Genomic DNA, 25,080 nt, shown 5'->3' with positions numbered 1-25,080 from the left:
GGCATGCACAGACTATAGCAAATGGTAAACAGTACCATTCAGAGTGTATGCATTAACTGGGAATGCAAACCTCCATATAGCAATGCAACTGGATAGCACAGCAATTATAAAATGGATATCCCCATTCAGTACTGAGAAATATGCTTCTCCATTTCATGTTTCCTAAGTAAATAAAAAAATGGATCTCCTTCTGCAGAACGCTGTTGTGACTTTTGGACTTGACACGGACAGTGACATCTTTTAGCACCAGCTGAAGATGTTTCTGTTTTTCTGGGCATTTCAATTTTAATTCCTTCAACAACTGTTTTGATTTTATTTTATCTGGCCAATTCATTGGTGGCCATGCTTAGGTTGAGAGCAACGAGTTGGCTTTTCTCAGTTCTGGCCCCCATTAGCTTTGTTATATTGGGTGTTTTTCAAAAATTGTATCACACGTTGGAATTTTATTATTGCAAGTCGCTTTCAATTTCTTATGGAAAGTGACTATTTAATTTATTTAACAATTAATAATAATAAACCAGTCTGCTTGCTAGGTGAGAGTGCCTGATTTCCAGTAGAACTTTAAAGAAATTAGTGAAAGATTGCTGAATTTCTCAGAACCAAGATAAAATTACTCAAGTCCCTATGCGCATTTTAATTCCTATAAAATTATTCGGCATCTCTAAGAGTTATCTGAAACACTGGAGAGTTGCTACAAATAAACCCTCATTCTTCAAATGGAAGCTATCCTGTCACAACCTAGAAAAACATGTTTTCCGAAACATTTTCAGGCGGGGCAAATCATTGCTTTAGCTGAGATGCTGCAGCCACTAGTTCTACCCGGCTGCAGCCCCTCTAAATAGTATCCTAAACACACTATATATTTCAATAGGACTCCCCCCCCCCCCATATGCGTGAGTTCACTAGGGTCCAAAAATAAATGGATCAATTAATGCTACCGCATGACTCCTAGTTTCTATTTCTCAATACATTTTCATGCAATTGGGCCTATTCAATTTAATCTAGGAGACAGGCATTCCCTTAAAATTATTGCACAATGAGTGGCAGACTGGTGAGGGAATCCTGTGAAGTCCTTGAAGAAATAATATATGGCACCAAATGATTGTTTTGTTTCGCACTGAGCAGCCCCTTCTTTGGTAGGGGAAAAGAAAACCTCCCCACAACAACTCAATAGCTGCTACTTCCAGATTTTTTTTTGATTTTTTTGTGGTAATTAACCCAGATGCACTCAAGTGATGAGTACTCTCCCTAATGACTCTATTGGTTCAAAAAGGGAAAATTTTCCTGTGATCTCCTCTGACAGTATCATCAGGATGTTGTCACTGCAGACAATACCCTTATCTAGCTTCTTTTCAAGTCACCTGATTAACTGGAGAAAATAGAAAACAGAAAGAAAAGAACATGTCCTTGTACTTAGACTGTAAATGTCATGGAAAGGCCAAGGGACCAGTTCCACCTTTCCTTGGCTTCTTACCTCTGATCCTGAAGAGTTACCTTTCTGGGAAGCTTGATTCCTCAGCTCCACTGCTGCGCACAAAGTGCACCCTCACTCTTCTCAATATATGTCCTTGCCATAGGTGGAACAACAGATATGCGGACAGGAAAGGTAACCAACCATTTAGAACCATATAGGTTCATAATTCAAAAGCACAATGTTAATTGGATTTCATTTACTGTAAAGGTTTCAAAAAAGGTAAAGGACCCCTGGACAGATGAAGTCCAGTCAAAGGCGACTATGGGGTTGCAGCGCTAAAGTGCAATAACAGAGCATATCTGCTGCATAAATAACTTTTCTTGGCATATATAATACAGTAGATTTTCACACTTACAGCTTTACAAATCATAACCTATTGGACAATCCAAAGTACAAATAACACAGCAAGGCATAGGCTGGAGCCTGTGGGAAACTGAAGACTACAATCATGTCATTTCAAAATGTCATAGACTGAATCTTGGGGAGCACTTTGGAATGAGCTTTTAATCCCCAGTGTCAACAGAGCTACTTTTTGCTCCCCAAGACATTGCCTCTTTTTAGTTACTGTAGCTTTTTGTTGAAATAATAGCCCAAATTTTCAAGAGAGAAATGACACCTTTTATGCCTGCTCTTGCTTAGGAAAGTTTATGTACGGTATTTCATGCACACAATTTCCATCTTTTGTTCCCCTCGATTCTTCCTCTGCTGTCTCCCCTGCTGTCAAAATTTAGATTGCAAGCTCCTTAGGGTGGGAACCTGGTGGTTGTGGTTGTTTTTTTTTGTTTTTGTTTTGCTTATGTTATCCAGTAAAGTGCCATATACACTGACAGTGATCTATTAATGATGTGATTATTTAAGCGTATAGACTGGGATAAAAAGTGTGTTATGCACGACTTCAGGTGCTGCTGCACAAAACAGCACTTTTCTGCATTTTCTACACCATTTCAGAGGATATATCATGTGTTGGAACCACATGATCCTAAAATGAGGGTGTGTCTAATGCGGTACACACCAGATGTTGTTGAAGTCCAACCGTCAACAGTCCCATGGCCAATGGGCAAAGGTAATCCAATAATTAGGGACGCGGGTGGCGCTGTGGGTAAAAGCCTCAGCGCCTAGGGCTTGCCGATCGAAAGGTCGGCGGTTCGAATCCCCGCAGCGGGGTGTGCTCCCGTTGCTCGGTCCCAGCGCCTGCCAACCTAGCAGTTCGAAAGCACCTCCGGGTGCAAGTAGATAAACAGGGACCGCTTACTAGCGGGAAGGTAAACGGCGTTTCCGTGTGTGGCTCTGGCTCGCCAGAGCAGCGATGTCACGCTGGCCACGTGACCCGGAAGTGTCTCCGGACAGCGCTGGCCCCCGGCCTCTTGAGTGAGATGGGCGCACAACCCTAGAGTCTGTCAAGACTGGCCCGTACGGGCAGGGGTACCTTTACCTTTACCTTTAATCCAATAATTTATGGTTACCACTGTTGATATCTAATCCATCCACCCACACATGCATAGCGCACAGCTTGATCCTATTATTTTACTCAGGGGTAGCTAAGGTGGTTCCCTCTAGATCAGTGGTTCTCAACCTGTGGGTCCCCAGATGTTGTTGGATTACAACTCCCATCATCCCTGAGCTCTGGCTTTGCTAGCTAGGGGTGATGGGAGTTGTAATTCAACAACATCTGGGGACCCACAGGTTGAGAAAGGCCGCTCTAAATGTTTCTGGACTTCAGTTCTCACCAGCCCCACCCAGACAACTGAGGGAGTTGTAGTCTACACTACATTGGCTATCCTTGGTATTACTACTGCTTGCACCATCAGCTTGTCACTATCCTGTCCTCATTAAAGGCACATGCACATGCACATGACACTCTGCTATACATTCAGTGTCCACGTGAGGGAGGAGCAGGTCTTCACGCCACATTCTGAGTGGCCACATGTTCGGTATTAGTGTGAATGGCTGTTGGGCACATGCAGCTGTGATTGGGCCAATTGTGGTACATGCACATCCATGTACATTTTTCTACATCACATTTCCCCCCCCCCCCCAATTTAAAAACAACAACATTGGAAGAATCCGGTAGCCACTGTGAAGATAACATATATTTAGGAAAATAATTTATATACAGTATTACCTCGGGTTACATATGCTTCAGATTACATACGCTTCAGGTTACAGACTCCACTAACCCAGAAATAGTGCTTCAGGTTAAGAACTTTGCTTCAGGATGAGAACAGAAATCGTGCTCCGGTGGCGTGGCAGCAGCAGCAGGCCCCATTAGCTAAAGTGGTTCTTCAGGTTAAGAACAGTTTCAGGTTAAGTACGAACCTCCGGAATGAATTAAGTACTTAACCCGAGGTATCACTGTAAATTGGGTAACACAAATTTTCATCATTGGTGATGATACAATGTTTGATTTTCAAATTAGTTATCATGAGAGGCATCTGTTCCATTGGCCTTCTTTCTTTAGATGCTGAATAGATAGAGTACAGTAGTACCTCGGGTTACGTACGCTTCAGGTTACATACGCTTCAGGTTACATACGCTTCAGGTTACACACTCCGCTAACCCAGAAATAGTGCTTCAGGTTAAGAACTTTGCTTCAGGATAAGAACAGAAATCGTGCTCTGGCGGCGCGGCAGCAGCAGGAGGCCCCATTAGCTAAAGTGGTGCTTCAGGTTAAGAACAGTTTCAGGTTAAGAATGGACCTCCGGAACGAATTAAGTACTTAACCCGAGGTACCACTGTATGTGTACTGACTGATAGCTGGTCATAGGGTATCAAGAGGCTATCTGTTCTCCAGATTTTGGCTTAATGCATGAAGGCAACTCAAGTTTCTGGGATCTGAAACTTGAAACAGGGTAGACAGACAGACACAGTACCTGAAATGGAAAGAACAAATCTCCTTGAAATGCAACTTACAATTTTATCTCTCTTTCTCCCCAGGTTGTTCTTTTTAGCCAAGATTTGTATAGTCACCTGGCAGTGGCATAATCTCTTCCCACAGATTTTTTTAAAACACATTTAATAGCTACTTTATATGCATCTTTTCTATGCTGTTGCCACTTCAGATTCTCTGGAGTTTCAAATTCCTTGTTCAGAATTTAAATTAGATATTAATTCTAATGGTAAGAAGTGTGATCTCCTAAAATGCCATGGAAGAGTATCTATAGAGCTGCATCATAGGAGGCACAAAACATAAACATGAATTATTATATCAAAGCAGGTAATTCATCATAAATGTTCTACTGATATGACGTACCTGGACTGTTTCCATGCAAAACGGCTGGGTCCTGTTTCAAAATTTTATATATATATATATATATATACACACACACACAGAGAGAGAGAGAGAGATTCAGTTTTCTATTGATCAATGTCAGTCATAACTGGTTCAGATATATAAGTGTAATTGATTAAAATCAGATTTTACGATAGACCGATAAACGGGTGCCACATAAAAATACTTTCAAAGATGCTATAGCAGAATTTATACATTTAAAAAGTGAATCATTGCCTTAAGGGTATTTCCTTTTTATATTTTGACAAGTCTCACCAGTTTTTTGCTTTTGTTCCCCCCACCCCACCCCCAACTTGGCTTACAACATTCATTGTCTAATTATAAAAACAGAAAGTTGTATCCTTGAAAAGCCTAAGCTTGCGAAGGAGTTTGGGTTTTTCTCAGGTAATATTATGACCAGTTTCATCACAGTGGAGATCACCATGAGGAGCATTGTTTTCACTCAAAACAGGTTCAGTCACATGACTCGCCACCCTCATGCATGTGCCCTGGAAGTGCATGGATGACCATAATATGTTGGCCATCATATCCTTAGTTACAGCTGCAGCTTCCAAGCAGTCAGTTCCCTGGTCAGCTTGGCTGCTTTACAAGCCATTTGCTCACAAGAAGCACTGCCAGGAAGGATGCTGTGACGGCACCCAAGGATGTGCTGAGCCTCTGAATGATGTCCTGAAGTACATCCTTGAGAGGTGTTGTGGACTGGCTCAAAGAGCCAATTCATGGAACCTGTTCAATCCAACAACATGAAGGGTGTTGTCCAAGCCAGTTATATATCTCTGTTTTCTACACGAATCCCCTTAATGGCATGCTTTTCTTCATGATTAATAACTCCATGGTTAAAATATTTTTTTTAAATCCTTGTAATGAAAAGCTGTGCACAAACTGCAGTTCTAGATTTATTCTTCACTGTTCTACCTTTCTGCCAAGGGACCAATGGTGGTTGTTGTTGTTTAGTCGTTTAGTCATATCCGACTCTTCGTGAGCCCATGGACCAGAGCACACCAGGCACTCCTGTCTTCCACTGCCTCCCGCAGTTTGGTCAAACTCATGCTGGTAGCTTCGAGAACACTGTCCAACCATCTCATCCTATGTCGTCCCCTTCTCCTTGTGCCCTCCATCTTTCCCAACATCAGGGTCTTTTCCAGGGAGTCTTCTCTTCTCATGAAGTGGCCAAAGTATTGGAGTCTCAGCTTCAGGATCTGTCCTTCCAGTGAGCACTCAGGGCTGATTTCCATCAGAATGGATAGGTTTGATCTTCTTGCAGTCCATGGGACTCTCAAGAGTCTCCTCCAGCACCATAATTCAAAAGCATCAATTCTTTGGCGATCAGCCTTCTTTATGGTCCAGCTTTCACTTCCATACATCACTACTGGGAAAACCATAGCTTTTACTATACGGACCTTTGTTGGCATGGTGATGTCTAGACAATTTTAAAATACTAAAACAGGGCAAATAAGACACCAGATTTCTCTCAGGCTGAAAGAGGGTCACTTCAGGAGCAGGTGGCTTATGCTCCCTGGCCAGGGCTTCTGATTGTCCCCAAGGAAGGCGTTTCCTAAATAGCCTCATGGAAGGTAAGGGTTGGCCTAGCCCAACAGTTCATTCAGGCTTCTGGAGTTTATGACCATGGCTTCACTTATTAAGAGTGACTTGTTTGGTCTGCATAAGTTGTCTCTTGTGCCACATTTAGACTGGCAGCTATGCAGTTGGATAAATAGAATTGCACATGAAACTAGATCTAAAAGTCTTTGTCAAATAAATACATTCCTCTGCTACCGATAACGCATCAGTGCTGGTGTCAGGCAAGTCTCGCTTTGGGAACGCGGCGCCAGGGCTGAGGGAGCATCCACAAGCCCTTGTGCCACCTTCTCAAAATCAGACAGGCTTCGGAAAGGTGTTTGCACAGAAGGGGCCCAGAACAAGGCTTGGGTGGCTTAAGGTGGTTCTGGGGATTGTGCAAAAAACACATAAGCATCTCTTTTCTTACCTGGGCATGCTAACTCATGGAAGAGAGAGAGAGAGAGAGAGAGAGAGAGAGAGAGAGAGAGAGAGAGAGTTCATAGCTGTCAACTTTTCTCTTTTCTTGCGAGGAATCCTATTTGGAATAAGGGAATTTCCCTTAAAAATTCGGGGTGTCCTGGTTTTTACTTTTTGAAATATGGCAAGCCTACCTTACACCAAGTCACAGCATTGTCATGCCTGATTAGTTTTTACTGTATGTCCTCAAACTAAACCCAGAGGAATTGAGAAATCTTACAGACTGGGAACATAAAATGCACTGGATAATACCAGTCTAGGGAATGGAATGAATATTTCAGAGACTTCCTCATGTTTTGTTTTGTTTTGTTTTGTTTTGTTTTGTTTTCAGTTGTGGCATGATGTTTGGAGGTGGAATGCAACATTAAGTAGGTAGATTGCCAGCAAGGGAATTATTTGCATTCACTCTACATTCTATTTTCATCATTACTATTTGAAAACTATAGGGTATATCTGGGCACTTCAGGCAGAATGGAAAAGCTGAGGAGTCTCTATTCCTTTATGTATCTTATACATGCTTATAGTTTTTGGGTGGAGTAAAGCAGGGCACTTAACCTGCCTTATTCACTGAATTTTTCAAAGGGTCCTGTATTTCAGTAGCTCCTGTTCTTAAAACAATCTGTCATTTTTTAAAATGGAGGCCGTCGTTGTCTGTCATATCATAAATTAAAAATACATTTTTTTAAAAAAACCCCTGAGGGGAGCACAACTTGGCATAGGTGGGTGCGGTGCACCCATTTCCCCCACCCTGGCTATCCTGGGAAGTGGTCTTTTTAAACATACACCTGAACTTTTTGTGTAGAGGGATTTGTGGAAAATAACTTATGGGAAGTACCTGAGCTCAGATTAACCCACCACAGGAAAGATGCATCCTGGTTGCTAGAGTAAACAGCACTGATGGGGAGGGGACCTTCAGGGATTTCTGTTGCCTGGTATTCAAACAATTCATAGCTCTGACTTCACTCATTAGCTAAAAGCACTAAAATGCAGGAGGAGACAGGCAAGTTCATCTCACAGAAATCACTTTGAAGGTTACTTGCACATTTTGCTTCATAACTTTCTAGGTGGGCTAGATACGTGATTTTGTTTTGCTTTGCTTTGTTTCTTTGTTTTAAAAAGGAAGCTCAAAGTCTATGGCCCCTAATGTCTGTGGGCCCAGTACATCAGTAAACATTGTAGCTGCCTCTCATGGCTCTGAGTTCTGAGGTACCATGTCTACCAGACTGTACCCTTGCCCTTATTCAAGCTGGGTATGCTTCTGTCTGTTTGCAATCGCAATCACAGATGAGAATCCTTACATGCATAGCTTGAGAAGGATGTCGAATATCCATCCATTCCCCTTTGTGAATTTGGATATTGTGGGGTGGTTAAAGAGCCCTAAGAGGTAACTACTACACATTAAATTATCTCATGTAAATGTCCTGATACAGTGGCCAAAAGGGGAGGAAATGAGCGGTCAACCACCAGCAGCATTGCAAGGTTGAAGGTGAAATGGGGAGCATCTGTCTTCACATTCTGTTTGAGGGTGTTCCCCTCCCTGAAATGGCAATGTGTCTTCAGCATATTGATTCTGTGACCCTCTTTAACTATCTGAACTCTCTATTGGAAAGAACCAAATTTAATCTCAATCTGTTTCTAGGATATGTATTATTTTGTGTTCCCCTGAGAACAGGAAAGACAAACGGTGTGATAATTGCAGATCATGCAGAGGGAGAATCTGCAGAGAAGTAAAAAGAAAAGAAAACGAAAAGGAGTGTTGCACAGTGGTTTGCCTTTCAGGGATACCCGAGGTAATGAATGGCAGAAGAACTCCTCACATGTAATTGAAAAACTGCAAAAATAACAATGTAGAATTCATTCCTGCTATTTATTTTTAAAATGCAGCATTTAGACCAGCACAGATCACATCAGACCTATTAGGCAGGAGCAATCTTTGTCTTCTTCTTTTTGGTCCGGAGGTGTGAAATGTAACTAATATGAAAGCAGAATTAAGTGGCCGCTCATTTGGAAGGCATAATTTGAATCAGAACCTACTAAGGATCAGGCGCAAAACCTATTTTAACAGAGAACACATGTGAAGCAATTGTAGGATGTCTGCATTAACAACACAACTGTGCTTTTCCACAAGTGGGCACTGTTAATAACATAATTATTTTCATCTAGAATTTTCTGCCTTTCGTTTCCTCATGATCTTACTGTTTACATTTCCCACCATAATATGTTCCTTTAACTCAGGCTAACATACATCTGGTGAACTGCACTGTAGTCCACAAAAGCGTATGTCATAATAAATTTGTCAGTCTTTATTGTGCCAAAAGACACCCAATGTGAAGTACACTTAATGCTTCTGAGCATGTCTAAAGTGCAGTTGTCTCACCACCAAGTAATCGCTGCCACTCCCAACCATCTGGGATTAGAAAGTACTACTTCTTGGTTCAGATCAGAATCCAGGTTTGAAGATGCCCTGGGCAAAATGACTTCTTATAGGTCCCCTCTTATGTTGATGACCATCCCCCAAGACATGCCTGATAGTGGCATCACTACTCCAAGAGTGACTGGGATCTGCCATTTTAATTAACCACAAAGCTCTGTAGCACCCAATGTTGTGTCAAACCAAGGCACTGTGGGTAAGGGCATGGTCTGAACATACACAATGCAAACACAAAGTATCATGTGTTTTTTATAGTCTGTTGTAAGCTGCCCCAGAGTGGCTGGGACAACCCAGTCTGATGGCTGGGGTACAAGTAACAAATTATTACAATTATTATTATAAACAGCTTGGTGGAGCTGCCATAGTCATGCCTGGATGGCAGACTATGGATGGGGACTCCATGTAAGGTGCTTTGCATTCTATGATGGGGGGGAAAGGTGGGAAATAAGAAGAAAGGCACATTGAGTTCCTCAGAAAAGCAGCTTGGGTATTGAAAATAGGTGGGGTATAAGTATTTAATATAAAATGTTAAAAAGTAAAACGTAAAAACGGTAGCAAATTAAAATGGAGACTCACTGATCCAGCTGCCCAATGTGGAGGGCCTAGGAAAGGTGTCAACACTAGGTGCCAATAGTTGTCTTAAAATGGTGAACGGAAAGAATCATCCATAAAACTTTACTATGTTCTTGTGTTTGCCATGGGTTCCTGCAACCTTAGCAAGACAATGGCGAAGCTCCCTTCAATAACGTCAACATCCTGACTCTCAATCATGTCTGTCTTTAGGGAAGGGCTGCTGCTTGGCGTTAAGAGTGGGTGCTTTGCATGCAGAAGGTCTGAGGTTTAATCCTCAGCATCTTCAGGAAGGACTTGGAATGAACCTTGCTGCCAGTCAGTAGATAATACTGAGCTAAAATGGGCATATGGTGTGAGTTTAAGGCAGCTTCTGATGTCTATAAAAATAATGAGAATTCACAGGTCCCTTTGTGGCAAAGCACAGATTTTCCACATGTATTTTAGGTACCAAGTCAGCACAGATCCTATGGACAGAACCCTACTGTTTGCCCAAAAGGCCTTTTAGGTTGAAATCCTATGCATGCTTTCTTAACCGAGGAGTACACCACACTGAAATTAATGGGATTTGCTATATTAGATTCTAGCCTCTAACATATGCTACTACACCGAATCAGTATTTCTGCGACAGCCTGAGTGTGCTTCTCAAATACTACTGAGAAATAAAAAAAGATTAGCGTAGTAAAACAATTTTCATTCTAATCCAATGTAAATAAAATAATGTTTCTCAAAATGATAGGTCCTCGAGGGACATGATATAAACTGGTAAAGGAAAAATGAGTATTGGTTTAATTGGCTTTTTAATGATCTCCTGTTTCTTCTTTTTGATATCAAAATCCGAATGGAAAGGTTCATCTAACTATACATTTAAGGCTTTTAAAGGCTCCATTACAAGACTTATTATGCTAAAAGAAACATACCTGGCATGCTGCAGGTTTCTAAATGTATCACTGATGCATGTAATGATTCACTTAAACCATCATGGTCAGAATTCTTTTGCATTATTTCCATGTAAATTGGATGCTTTCACAATTACTATAATATGTGTGAAATTCCACTTATTATTTCTTTTAACATGAAACTTTTATCACTTAACTTAAACTCACTGGACAGAATATTTGAACCATTTGCAATCATTAGAGCATTTTTGTTTGGTCAAAACCCTTCTGGGATTATATTTTTGTGGTGGGGGGAGGGGTAGAGATAGGGAGAAGTAGAATGAATTACATTTTATGTAATGGAATGGCAATTTTAAATATATGAAAGGGCATCTGGAGTACTAGTCATTATACACAGATCCCGTGTTATACTTTTTATCTATTGTGGACTTGTTCCATCTTTCTCTCTCTCTCGTCTTCAAGAGCTTTACTTTGAGCATGTAACACAATAAAAAAAGATGAAATTTAGTCAGTAGGTGATCTAGCAGGCTAGCCTCTCATGCTTTCAGTTTCTAGAAGACATCCAAGCTTTCCCACAAGCCAACCTATGCTCTGTTGTAAGGACATAGATTCCAAATGTAGAGTCTCAGAGAGCTGGTCCAAATGGACCTCTCATCTTGTCACCTCATTACTGGGAGACAACAATGATGATTTCCCCATGCTTTGCCACAAGGTCCCAGGCCAGGTCACAGCAATTTAAAATACAACATGAAAGACAGTTTAAAACAAATTACACAGCTTAGTCTTGTGCCCTGGGCTGACATAGCAGCAACCTCTGGTACCCCTGCCCTGGTATTCTAGGGTAAAGGTAAAGGGACCCCTGACCATTAGGTCCAGTCGTGACCGACTCTGGGGTTGCGGTGCTCATCTCGCTTTATTGGCCGAGGGAGCCGGTGTACAGCTTCCGGGTCATGTGGCCAGCATGACTAAGCCGCTTCTGGCGAACCAGAGCAGCGCACGGAAATGCCGTTTACCTTCCCACTGGAGCAGTACCTATTTATCTACTCACACTTTACGTGCTTTCGAACTGCTAGGTTGGCAGGCGCAGGGACTGAGCAACGGGAGCTCACCCCGTTACGGGGATTCGAACCGCTGACCTTCTGATCGGCAAGTCCTAGGCTCTGTGGTTTAACCCACAGCGCCACCCGCGTCCCGTACTCTAGGGTAGTGGTTATCAAACTTTCTACCCTTTGAAGGCTACAGGGAACTCAGTTCATATAGACCTTACAAGCTGAGAAATCCCACCACTTATTCCACAGAAATTCTGAATGTTGACATGGATACTTGGGCATCTTTCATATTGGCTCCCATGCATACTGACTGGGCATGACAGAAAGGTGCCCTCAGCCACCCCCAACCTACCTGTCTTCTATCCAATCCAGGGGGTGGCACCGGTTGTCAGCTTGTCCTCCTTGCTCTCAATGTTGCGTTTGTTGACCTTAGCAGGGAGGAAAATGGGGCAAAAGTAGAAGTAGTTGGCTCCGCCTGCCATTGGCTCTGGCTCCGCCTACTCTTTGGGCTCCCTGCCTTCCACCTTACCAGCCTCAACAAGTGATGCACATCAGCACGCACCAGCATTTTACAGCAACAGAATGGCAAGGGAGGGGCTTTATCAGGTAATCTCATGCAGAGCAGGTACAGGGGACAGTGACTGGCAGTGAGACCAAAGCTCTGAATTTGACTTATGCTCATATGATGCAGCTTAAAATGTGATGCATTGGCCGTCTCCTGAAGTGTCTTAACATAACCAGCCTGCTTGCCTGTCTATCTATGATCAAGAATATAATAGCACTTATTAAGATTAAATTTAAGATAATGAGAGTTCTAATTACTTACATTTTTTATGGTTGATATTTTCCCTCAACAAATACTACCGGTAATGAATGGCATCAATTAATTATCTAATGTTAGTATAAAATATCGTAGGAGCTTAATTCTGATCTCGTTCCAAGTGAAACTTCCAGATATTTAAAAACCTTGAGAGGTAGTCCTGAGAAACGCTACATGCCACTACTTGCAGAGGGTTCTATTCGACAGGAATTTTCAGGATTGATAGTTGTTCATATGGCAGTATGGGCACATTTACATGCAAACGCTTTGTTTAGAATTTGAATATCATGAACCAGAATTTTTGAAAGTGCAGTACCTGTCCCTGCATTTCTTTGCTACTGATTCTAATGAGCATATATTTTGGAATTCAAGCTATCTGTCACAGCATGGCCAGTGCACAGAAAGGATGAAGACAAATGTAACAAGTATTAGAACAGTGTGACCACCCTGAAAAAATATTCTGTTCAAACATATATTTTCTCGTAAGAAATGAAGTTGCGGGTAGTGAGCAGTTCTGCAAATTTGCACTAAAAGCTAGTTGTGCAAGAGAATGATTAAGACTAGTCTCATGATGACATCTCCATCTCTGTGAAAATTTTGCAGTTTGGTTTTTTTTTTAAAAAAAACCCTCTAATCAGCAAGGTAATGTAAATGGATGCCTATGTATAAACATTAATGTACAGTGGTACCTCGGGTTACATACGCTTCAGGTTACAGACTCCGCTAACCCAGAAATAGTACCTTGGGTTAAGTACTTTGCTTCAGGATGAGAACAGAAATCATGCGGCAGGAGGCCCCATTAGCTAAAGTGGTGCTTCAGGTTGAGAACAGTTTCAGGTTAAGAACAGACCTTCAGAACAAATTAAGTACTTAACCTGAGGAACCACTGTACTTTTTCTAAAACAACAGAAAAGGATACACCATCCACTTGAAGCATGCGGGGGGGGGGGGGCAAACAACAATGGCTGTGCCAGTTTTTGATGGGATGGTCATTTCATTATCTATGCCAGGAGAAAACTGAGCTCACCTCACAGCAGACATTATCTGAGCTCTATTATGCATGTCTTCACCCTAAAATTACACAACCTCCTCATATCAGCTGTTTCATCATCTGAGGACCTCTGGTGCCCAGCAAACCAAAAGCAGACATTTTACTCAGACTTATGATAGTTCAGTTTAGCCCATGACAAGTCCTGGCATTATAGAGGTTGGGTGGCCATCTGCCATGGATGCTTTAGCTGAGATTTCTGCATCGCCTCAAGTAGCACACTAGTAGAGAGCATGATGTGACTGTTCACCTGATTTCCACTTGGTTGCATTGCTTCTGCTGCTTACCGGGTGGTAGAGGATATATTGCAAGATAGCAGGGAGATTCGTGACCTACAAAGGTACCAGCAGACTGCCAGACTAGCATACATACACAGCCACCTCACTGCACCCCTCTGTCTACCAGCATGCGGCAGCAATGTGACCAACAGGAGGTCAGGTGGCCAGTACGGTTCCGAGCACAACTCAAAGTATTGGTGTTGACCTTTAAAGCCCTAAACAGCCTTGGCTCAATATACCTGAAGGAGTGTCTCCACCCCCATTGTTCAACCTGGACACTGAGGTCCACCTCCAAGGACCTTGTGGCAGTGAGAAGTGAGGTTACAGGGAACCAGGCAGAAGGCCTTCTCGGTAGTGGCGCCTGCCCTGTGGAACGCGCTCCCATCAGATGTCAAGGAAATAAATAACTATCTGACTTTTAGAAGACATCTGGAGGCAGCCCTGTATTGGGAAGTTTTTTTAATGTTTGATGTTTTATTGTGTTTTTAATATTCTGTTAGGAGCTGCCCAGAGTGGCTGGGGCTTTGCTTGTTGCTTAGTCGTTTAGTCGTGTCCGACTCTTCGTGACCCCACGGACCAGAGCACGCCAGGCACTCCTGTCTTCCATTGCCTCCCGCAGTTTGGTGGCTGGGGAAACCCAGCCAAATGGGTGGGGTACAAACAAACAAACAAACAAACAAACTGTTGTTGTTATTGTCCCACCATGCCATCCACCACTGAAGCATCACATTTGTGATTAAAGTGGAACAAGCTATAAATTATTTAGTGGGGCCCCACAACCACTATAGGATGCCTTTTTTCATGCATCATGTCTCGGGTTGTCACCATCTTTTATACATGAAGAACTGCCTTGAAAGTTTTTAAAGGTTTCAGCTGACCTACAGGAAGCAAAAATATGTTGTGCATTCTATGGCCTGATACAAACTGGGAATTGTAAGGTTGCCACAATATATTACTGTACTGTACAGTGTGCAACCACGTTGGGGTTGCCGTAATGTAGGAATTGCATGGTTGCTCCATGAGACAGCGCTCTCTCCACAAACAAATTTTAATGGTTATGTGCTGTAGATTTAAAGTTTAGAATGCTGAAATAAAACTTAGGCTGATACCTGATGAATGGAGGCTCATAACTAAAGGTGGCTGGGTGTTGTCTTTCTGCCTGAGAGGTCCAGTTTGGGTGAGAAGAAAGGGGGAGCACAATGAGACTTGATTTATTTATTTTTAAATGCTATGAGCAGCCACATCTAATCTTGCCCCTTTTTAAAATTTACTGTATTTTTTGCTCTATAAGACTCACTTTTTCCCTCCTAAAAAGTAAGGGGAAATGTGTGTGTTTCTTATGGCGCGAATGCAGGCTGCGCAGCTAACACAGAAGCCAGAACAGCAAGAGGGATCGCTGCTTTCGCTGCGCAGCGATCCCTCTTGCTGTTCTGGCTTCTGGGATTCAGAATTTTTTTTTCTTGTTTTCCTCCTCCAAAAACTAGGTACGTCTTGTGGTCTGGTGTGTCTTATCGAGCGAAAAATACGGTAATTATTGGTATGTGGTGTTCTTTTTTTAATCTACCAAAGAATAAAATCAAATCGTGATTAAGGGGTTATCTCAGGGCGGAGGAGGACATGCATGCTGTGTCCCATTGGTGTAGTGCTGGTGGCATTTGCCCTACATCTGATAGGAAATGCTCGGGGGGGGGGCATGCACAAAAAAATGGTTTGAGGAGGCTTAGTTGGTCCCTATTTTCATCTGAAGCATGTTGGATAATGGACCCTTGACGGATCCATTATCTTCCATTAACTTGCATATGGGGGGAAATGGCTGGTGTGGGAAGTAGCCCACTCTCACCCTGAATCCTTGGTTTAACAGAATTAACTTACATGGGGGGAAAGAAAGAAATGGCTGCTGGTGCTGGGGAATCTCACCCATCCCCAGCAAGGACTCTTTTACTTCCACCAGCACCAAGGGGCACCAGCCACCAGTCAGCTTAAGGATGGAGACACCCTATGGGAAAGTTGGGATTGTAATCTAAGAACCACTAGCCTTCCCTTCTGGTGTTGGTGTCATTGTTCCCATGCAGTTCTCCTCCGCTTATACTATTCCCATGGCTTCTTCTTTCTTATGTTATTAGAGTGATATGAGATGGATCCACAAGGGAGCAGCAACCACATCACTACTGCTGCACAAGAATCCTGCCAGAGTCTCTCTCGATTGAACGTGTGCTGGCTGTGTGTGGTAGATTTAAGCTTGAGAAGGCAGAAAGAAAACTGGGGAAAGTGTTGAGTAATGCTGCGCAGGATAAACTTCAGGCAAGTTCAACACTTTAATAAGAACTGAATGAGGAGCCCTTGCAAAGGAGCACTTGCAATGCATGCCAGTAATTTAAATGAGAGCGTTGCAGGTTTTATATAAGCAATGCACTTTAAAATAATCATAAAAAGTGTATTGTGTAAAATCTAGCGCAAAACTACGGGAAGAATAATCATTTGAGTAGTGTGGGTAACATAAACTATTGTCAATGTACAGTAGCTGAAAAAGCATAGAGGATGCCACGTACTGTATAGTGGTCCTCGGTGGTGTAAGGCATTCTCACAATAAATTGTTCAATAGAAGTGAGTGTATGCTAATTTTACAGACTGTATAGGACTCACAATAGAGTGAGAATTTTTCTGCACAAAATATAAGAACAAAACCAGGAAGGTGACCTCACTCAATTGGAATAGTAGAATGAATTACATTATGATTTTAAAACTGATAATAGACTCCTAGCTAAACTGGTAAAAAATTTCCTTGCATGTATTTATTTCTAACCCCCCCCCACTCCACACCGCCCAAGTGTAATTTCAAAGCCCTCCTATAGTTAACATTATAATATAGTTAGTTGCTACAAATAATCTGCAGTGATTATAGGAAAACTGTCAGTGTCTGTTCAAGGTCTGAAAAGGCTGCAGCAAATAGCTTTTCTCTTTGCCATGGAGACTGGGGTCTGTTTTTACGGTTACTCTGGTAACGAAAGCCTTTCTGGTGTTAGGCCTTTTCAGTTACTTCAGCTATTAAACCCTCCGGTTGAGACAAAAGCAAGGCGGTGTACAGACACTTCCCTCTAAAGCAAATCTCAGGGCTGAGGAAAAACTTGCAATGAAATGAAATGCAGCTTCTAATCAGATTGTTGTGTTTCATTCAAGGACTATTTGTGACTATGCCTGTTTAGGAAAGCTATTGCCTGTTGGGTAGTTAATAATGTTGCAAAGGGACATGGCCTCTCTCCTGAGGGGAATTCTTCAGTGATAAGGAAGCCAGTTTTTAATTTTTTGTTGCTGGACTAACAAGCAAACCTGAGTTGATGCAGTGACCTTATTTCCTACCTCCCAGCTCCCTCCCTGCCTATCACAATGCATTTGCTTTGTGTTGTGGTCAGTGCTTTTTTCTAAAAAAAATGTTTAGGGGTACTCTCATTTTCCTACTCATATTGAAATAACACCCCTCAAGGACGCCAGACTTAGATTCACAAAATGTTGAGGGGTATGTGTACCCCTTCGTCACCCCAGGGAAAAAGCACTGGTTGTGGTCCCAGCCATCCTAAGTCCAGAATGTAGAATTTTCAAAATTCAGCAGAAAAGATGGAGCACACTTAATGATTAACCCTTCAAGTGATTGCCATTGCACTACTGGTGAAAATTATGTGACCCAATTTGGTACAGATGATTCTAACAGCTAGGGGGAAAGGTAACGTGAAAACAGGAAGCACAGAGTCATAGAACGTTTCATGCAGCTAAGATGGTAGTGGATGTGACTCTTGTTTGGAATCAGTAGGTGTAGGCAGACTCCTGAATTATCTTGTTCTTCAAAATAGTAATGCTTTTCACCTTAGGTAGAGGTTTGTTGTTGCCAGCTCTTACTTTCCTTACATTTTTTTTCCTTCTTCTGTTGGTGTGTACTATTCTAAGAAAGTGGAGGGTGGGGGGAGAGAACAGAATTTTCACAGGAAGAAACAGAAGACTAAATAGACCGCAAATAATATGCTTCACAACCGAACAATCCATTCTCACTTTAACATGGTCAAACTAAGTAACACTAAACACTGTAATACCCATGGTGATAAACCACTTTGAGCTGCAAAGTATTCAATTATTTTTCATTTGAACTATTAAATGTGTCACACAGAAATTCCCCAATGCTGTTTTCACCTACATATATTACCATATTTTTGGGGGGTGGAGGAGGGGGGGGAACACCACACACACCTTTGTCCTATCAGAAGGCAATTCATAGAAAGAAACACTCAGGTCGGAATATAGCAACTAAATTAATACCAGGTGACATTTGTTAACAGTGAGGAAAAACACTGGCACAGCATTTACAAATCTAAAGAATCTCCCCCCCCCCCCCCGCATATTGGAGAGAGTAATATATTCTTAGATGACCTCATTTCAATCATATGTTGCACATAGCCATATAAGATGCTTATTTATACATAGCAAAGCAGCAAAAAATGTTTTGTTTTGTTTTTTGTTTCCCAATGGTGCTTGTTTCTAAGAACGCCCTCAGCCTCCTGAACGATTTTGGGATTTTTAGAGATTAAAATGTGTGCTTTAAGTTTAAATGCCAGCAAGAACCCAAATAACTAAATAGTAAGTGTGGTGTGAGGCCTGAGGTGCAAGGAGGGCCTCCCCCCCCTTCAACCCATGTTTGTATGGTACACAAGTTGTCCCGAATCAGTTGCTTGGTGAATATTGTGAGATGCAACTCTGGCCAGCTGTGGGCTGGTTCTTATGAAAGGCATCTGAACAGCTGACTGTGTTCCAGACAGTGAGGAATAAATTCTAAGGTGGCCAGCAACTAAGGCTGCAATCTTATGCCCATTTACACAGGGCTATGGTCCACTGAAAGGGACGCGGGTGGCGCTGTGGGTTAAACCACAGAGCCTTGGGCTTGCTGATCAGAAGGTCGGTGGTTCGAATCCCCATGACGGGGTGAGCTCCCGTTGCTCAGTCCCTGCTCCTGCCAACCTAGCAGTTCGAAAGCACGTCAAAATGCAAGTAGATAAATAGGTACCACTCTGGCGGGAAGGTAAACGGCGTTTCCATGAGCTGCTTTGGTTTGCCAGAAGCGGCTTAGTCATGCTGGCCACATGACCTGGAAGCTGTACACCGGCTCCCTCAGCCAATAAAGCGAGATGAGCGCTGCAACCCCAGAGTCGGTCACGACTGGACCTAATGGTCAGGGGTCCCATTACCTTTACCGTCCGCTGAACACAGTGTGGTCTCCTTCTGAGCAGCAATGAATAGGATTGTGCTGTAAGAGAGAAAAATAGGTTTTAGTGAGGTCTAGTTTTCTCAAGGACTTTATCTAGCCTTATATGAACATGTGTTCCAGACTCTGATCCCACTGAATCACTGACTTGCTCTGTGGACCTATTTTGTTTCCCAACAGTTCCTGGATACATGAACCTAAGGAAATTGTATGTTGGGGGGAACATACATAGATGGCAACGTTTACTACCCACAGTCTAGCTTTACATGAAACTTCACTAATGGTGGGCTGTGTTATCTCTCAAGGAAAAATCACACCCACAAAGAAGCAGACTGGGTGAGAGGAGAGGATGAGCAAGGGGTGGTCACAGCATCCCAGCCCTGGTAATACTCAGCTGTTGTGCTTCAGTGCATTACACTCTTATATATATAAAAGAAAAAGTGTACATTAAAAAAATATAGCTGCCAATTTAAATAAGTGCCAGAAGCAAGGCTAGAACGCTGAATCACTGCAGCTCTCTCTGTATTTCAGTATATTAATCTACAGTGCCTTTGTAGTGTTTGCACTTAAGTTTTCTTTAGTTCCTGTGCTGCACCTGCCCATCCCCTTCAACATTCACCTGGAGAAGAATGTTCCTTCTATTAGCATGCCTCTCTTTCCTTCCTGGTGAGGGCTGCTATAGAAGAAGAAGAAGAAGAAGAGTTTGGATTTGATATCCCACTTTAACACTACCCAAAGGAGTCTCAAAGCGGCTAACATTCTCCTTTCCCTTCCTCCCCCACAACAAACACTCTGTGAGGTGAGTGGGGCTGAGAGACTTCAGAGAAGTGTGACTAGCCCAAGATCACCCAGCAGCTGCATGTGGAAGAGCGGAGATGCAAACCCGGTTCCCCAGATTACGAAATCTACTGCTCTTAACCACACTTGCTCTCTATACTTTGGAGAACTGGAATTCAGCTTGTTTGGAGGGTCCTCTTCCCTCGGAGTCTCCTCAACAGCTGCCTGGAGATTCTGATCTGGAGATTCTGATAGGGGAGCCAGGCATTGGGAAACCATCCCCCCGCCCAGGTCCCTCCCAGGACCAACAAGACTGTAATAGCTCTTGCCCAGTCAAAAATATCCCCCTCTTCAACAAGGTGCTTGAGATGGTGGTGGTCATTCAATTATAGGCATGCTTGGAGAAAATGAAACATTTCGGCCCATTTCGATATGGTTTCACCACTGAAATAGCCTTGGTTGTCTTAATGGAAGTTCTGTACTGGGATATAGACAGGGTGAATGCATCCCTGTTAGTTCTCCTTGATCTCTCTGTGGCTATTGATTCCATCAATCATGGTGTTGTCCTGGACCAACACTGCAGGTTGGGAGTCGGAGACATTGTTTTTTTGTAGGGGTGGTTTCAGCGAGTAGCTGTGGGGATGCTTGTTTGGCCTCATGACAGTGCTATTGTTGCATGAAGTTATGAGAACTGTGGCTCACCAGAAGGCTTTCTTCACAAGAGCACCCAAGCTATGGAGCATTCCCTCCATGAACTTTTACTGACACCAATCTGGGTTATTTTTCAGTTCCAGCTGAAGATTCTTCTCTTCTGCCAAGCTTTCTGAGTTTGCCATTTATATGCCTAAGAGATACTTGTTTGTGCTCCAAGTTATAGGCTATTCTGACTAATATATTTAATAGGAAGAGGATCATTTTATTTTTAAAAGTATTCTATTTTGCTTCCATTGTATACTGTGTTTTTAATTGTTTTGACCCACCCTAGTTTCACATGCAACGAGGGGCAGGATATAAATTTAATCAATTAATTAATAGTTTAAAATAATCTAAAATTAATAGTGGGGGGACAGAAAAGGAGACATGAGATGACAATGGGAAAATGTGGATCAAGGGTCAAAAGTTTAAGGCTTTCACAGAAGGATCAGAAGGAAAAGGAAGAGGTGGTACCAAATACTCTGCTCACTTCATCTTTATATAACTAAGTGAATGGGCTCCTGCAAATATAATGTGGAAATATTTATCTAAGGGATCAAATGTACGTATGGTTTGACAGTGGTGAGCCATTTAATTAAACAAACTCTTAGAGGCAAGTATTCATGCTAAGCTGTAGATACACTATCACTTATTAACGATGTCTAAAGTTTTGTCTTGCGTGCAGTAAAAAAAAGAAAAACAAGTGTTTGGGGTTTTTTGTTTTGTTTTTTTTGCAAACTATGGATATAAGTTCACATGTACTTAACCCATAGCTTCTCAAACAGTTCATCACAAAGGATATTCAGATTATTGTGGGGCATTTTCACTGCTTGTGTGATACACACAAGCACCAGCTGCCAGCTTGGTTGTGTCTACTGAACTGTCAGATGATTTTGGTCTTATTTAGGCACCGTGGCCAGCTTTGGGGCGGGGGGGCGTGTCTACAAATACAGTCAGCAGGCTGCCAGCAGTGACTATAAATGCTTTCTGACAAACTGATTGCCTACTCTGGATGACCAGTGGTGTAGTGGTACATCTTGAAGTACAACTTGAAAGCCTCATTGCCACCTCATTCACTTGTCAGAGCAAGGAAAACCTGCCATTTACCTTGGCAGTCCGGCAAATGACTATATCACTCATTGGGGGGCAGGGGGTCCTCACCACTGTAATCCCTTGGGCTCCCTTTTCCACTGCTTAGTGCAGGCATCCCCCAAACTCGACCCTCCAGATGTTTTGGGACTACAGTTCCCATCATCCCTGACCACTGGTCCTGTTAGCTAGGGATGATGGGAGTTGTAGTCCCAAAACATCTGGAGGGTCAAGTTTGGGGATGCCTGGCTTAGTGTGACCTGAGAGTTCTAATTGCCCATCCTCTTAGTGCAGATTCTTACCACTGTTTCAGTTATGTATTTATTTTGCATGGATGGTGTTATGTCTGATATCCAGTGCAGGTTCAGGGGTGTTTTTGTATAGTGACAGTGTTGTTGTTGTTCTTGTTGTTGTTGTTGTTGTTGTTGTTTCTGTTTCTGCTGCCCCCCCTACATACAATGGATAAGGATAGGGAAGAAATTAGTGGGGTTTTTCTATTTTAATGAGCAGTTATCTAATTTGTGAACCATATGCGAACCAAACAATTTTTTTTATGCAATTTAGCCAACCAATGTGTACAAGAATCTATACAGGACATTAGGGTGAAGGGCAGTTAATAAGCGCATTGGTGATGATGGTGATTATGATGATGATACAGGAAAGTGTGCATAAAAATGCATATATTAGTGAAAATAACAGAATAATGTATTGTATTAAGGGGAAATGTTTGCGAAAATGTGTGCATTACTCAAAACTGCTTACATAAATGTGTTTATTACAAGAAATTCGTATTCAAATGCTGGCGAATCTTCATGAGGATTTTTGAAAGAAAAAAATCGCGAATCGCTGCAGAAATCTAAAGAAGGTGATAAACCCGGAAAAGCCGGAATTGACACGATTCCGCTCCCCAGTATCTAGTCAACCTTGCTGCATATACAGGGTTAAATTAAATTATTGAGACCCTGAAATTCTTCTTGTAAATGTGATTCACACTCTTCACTAATATTTAACTGGAATCCTCTCCAGTGCAGCTTGTTTAGAACCTCTTGTTTTCAATGTTTACAGAAGACCAGGACCAACTTCTAGCAGCGTTCATGTTTTTGAAAGATAGCATCATGCATTCTTCAGGATTCCTTTATGCTTAACATTTTTATAAGCCAATTCTAAGTATATTCCTGGAAGTGCATCCCACTGGTATCAGTGGGTCATTTGTCCAAATAAATTTTCTTGGGGTGTAGACACAGTCTACTTCTGCTCACATTTACTCAGAAGTAAGTAAAAAACAGTAGTAGTAACTCTCAGGGGACTTCTAAGTATGAGCCACCTCCATGTGAGCTGCTGCAAGGAGGAAGATTACCAAGGTTCTAAGTTTTGCCAAAAAGTTGAGATTACACTCCGTATATAATAACACCATCTACATATTTCTTGGTAGCCCTATTCTCACTTCCTCTGCACCAACAAGGGTAGCCAGTATTCCAGATGTTGTACTACAGTTCCCATCATTCATGACCGTTGGCTTTTACAGGTTGGGGCTGATGGGAGTTGTAGTCCAAAAACATATGGAGGGCACCACATTGGCTCTCTTTGCTGCTAGTTAACATGACCCATGTTAGCCTGCCTTCTCCCATTCATCTTTGGTTTTCTAGGCTAGATTTTACTACAGGTCCAAAGACAGTCCCACAAAATAACACAGATCTATCTTGCCTTTGCTCAGAACATTTATCCACAAACTCACCTCTTAAGCACGATCTCCCTTTATCTTTTGTTGCAACTAGCTGAACGGCTAGGATAAATCCTACTTGGAGAACATTTCTTTCTAGGTACCATTGATTGATCGGATAAGAGGAATTAGCTGATTACTAAATGTTAACTGAATAGTAAAAAAAACATACTGTATGAAATAATGTGTGCCTATTCATTAAAAATATGCCTGGTCTGCGAAGGTGTTTACTTATTGTGTTTTAAACACTGTTCACTATATTTTCTTGTATTTATAAATTCTGCAAATGATATCCTAAAATATACAGGCGTGAATGGAAAGCAACAGACCCACTGGATTAATCTGTATATTTTAATGCAAAGGGCATTTTATGCCAAACAGACAATAAACACAGGCTATTATTTTTCTTTCTCTGAATTCCTTTATTTGAATACAGCAGCCTCTGTAACAACAGTGTGTTTGTATTATATCAAGTCTTACTGTACGTTTATTAATATGTCTTGAGCTATAGAAAACAGAAGAGACTTTCCCCTCTTCACACTGAAAACATTGTATTTGTTATTAATATCAAGTTATATATGCTATCATTTTTTAGAGAGGAAATGCAGAGGTCATTTTAGACTATAAATAATTTGGATTAACTGGGTGGAATTGGTTTGCTTTGTTTTTCGGATTCATAACACGAAATTATTGAGGAAGGCTAGGAAAGGAAGTGGGAAAGTATAATATAGCCTTAGCAGTGTGTTACTTGCACTTTACGCCTTAGGCCCTTTATGCAAAATCTCATGAAGCAAATTGTTTGCTTTATTGTCATCGTCCCATCCATTAACATGCATTCTTCCTTTATTTTGTTGCTGTATCTTTCCTTGAAAAGTTCCTGAAAATACAGGGCAGCTGAACTGCAGAACAAACTTCTACCAGTTTGCCACGCCCTTCACCAAGGAATCTTGGGAAATATAACTTAGTGAGGATGCTGAGAAATCCCTGTTAGAGATTGGGGACAATTACCATGTTTCCCTGTGCCCCATCTCATATTGTTCAAGTTACAAGAAAGGAGATTCCGACTAAACATCAGGAAGACAGCAGGAGCTGTTTGACAGTGGAACAAACGGAATCCCTTGGGGTTTGTGGAATCTCCTTCCTTGGCGGTTTTTAAGCAGAGGATGAGACGCCATCCGCCATGGATGCTTTAGCTGCGATTGCTGCATTGCAGGGGTTAGACTAGACAACCCTTGGTGTCCCTTCCAACTCTATGATTCAAGAAAGTTCATTGGTCATCTGGAGGTGTGTTTTGGGTGGGCTTCAGAACCTCCATCTCCTTCCTTAAGCCACTGTATGCTTAGACCTTTTGTTTTCACTGAGAGGAAAGAGGGGCCACCCTGTTTTCAGTCGTTTCGGTTGTATTTCTGTAAAGTAGCTTTCCTATCCTTTGAATTTCAGCTGCTAACTACAATAGTTGCAGAGAAATGGCAGTTGGCAGGAAGGTGCTCCAACTGTATATATTCCCCACCTGCCTCCCTTGGTGATGTCAATACAAAACAGAATACTGCCCCCTATATAAAAAGCCTAAATATTTCCCGATACGTTTGTACTTATTTTTATTACTTGTACCTATATGTTACAACAAGAGGAGAGGACATAATTTTATTTTTACACAAATC

The 25,080-nt window shown here is 42.0% G+C and overlaps 1 long non-coding RNA gene across 1 annotated transcript in view; it reads right to left on the bottom strand.

Annotated features, from left to right (window-relative positions):
• Window positions 1-19,061: 19,061 nt before the first annotated feature.
• The window catches only part of LOC114596463 (uncharacterized), a 333,985-nt gene continuing 327,966 nt past the window's right edge, over window positions 19,062-25,080 (bottom strand). Inside the window, exon 5 of the long non-coding RNA XR_003706534.2 lies at window positions 19,062-19,182. This is a non-coding gene — a long non-coding RNA (uncharacterized LOC114596463). The remainder of the gene's footprint in view (window positions 19,183-25,080) is intronic.

Source organism: Podarcis muralis, chromosome 4 (genome assembly GCF_964188315.1).
Source record: "Podarcis muralis chromosome 4, rPodMur119.hap1.1, whole genome shotgun sequence".
Lineage (NCBI taxonomy): Eukaryota > Metazoa > Chordata > Lepidosauria > Squamata > Lacertidae > Podarcis > Podarcis muralis.
This window is presented reverse-complemented; position numbering and strand designations above follow the sequence as displayed.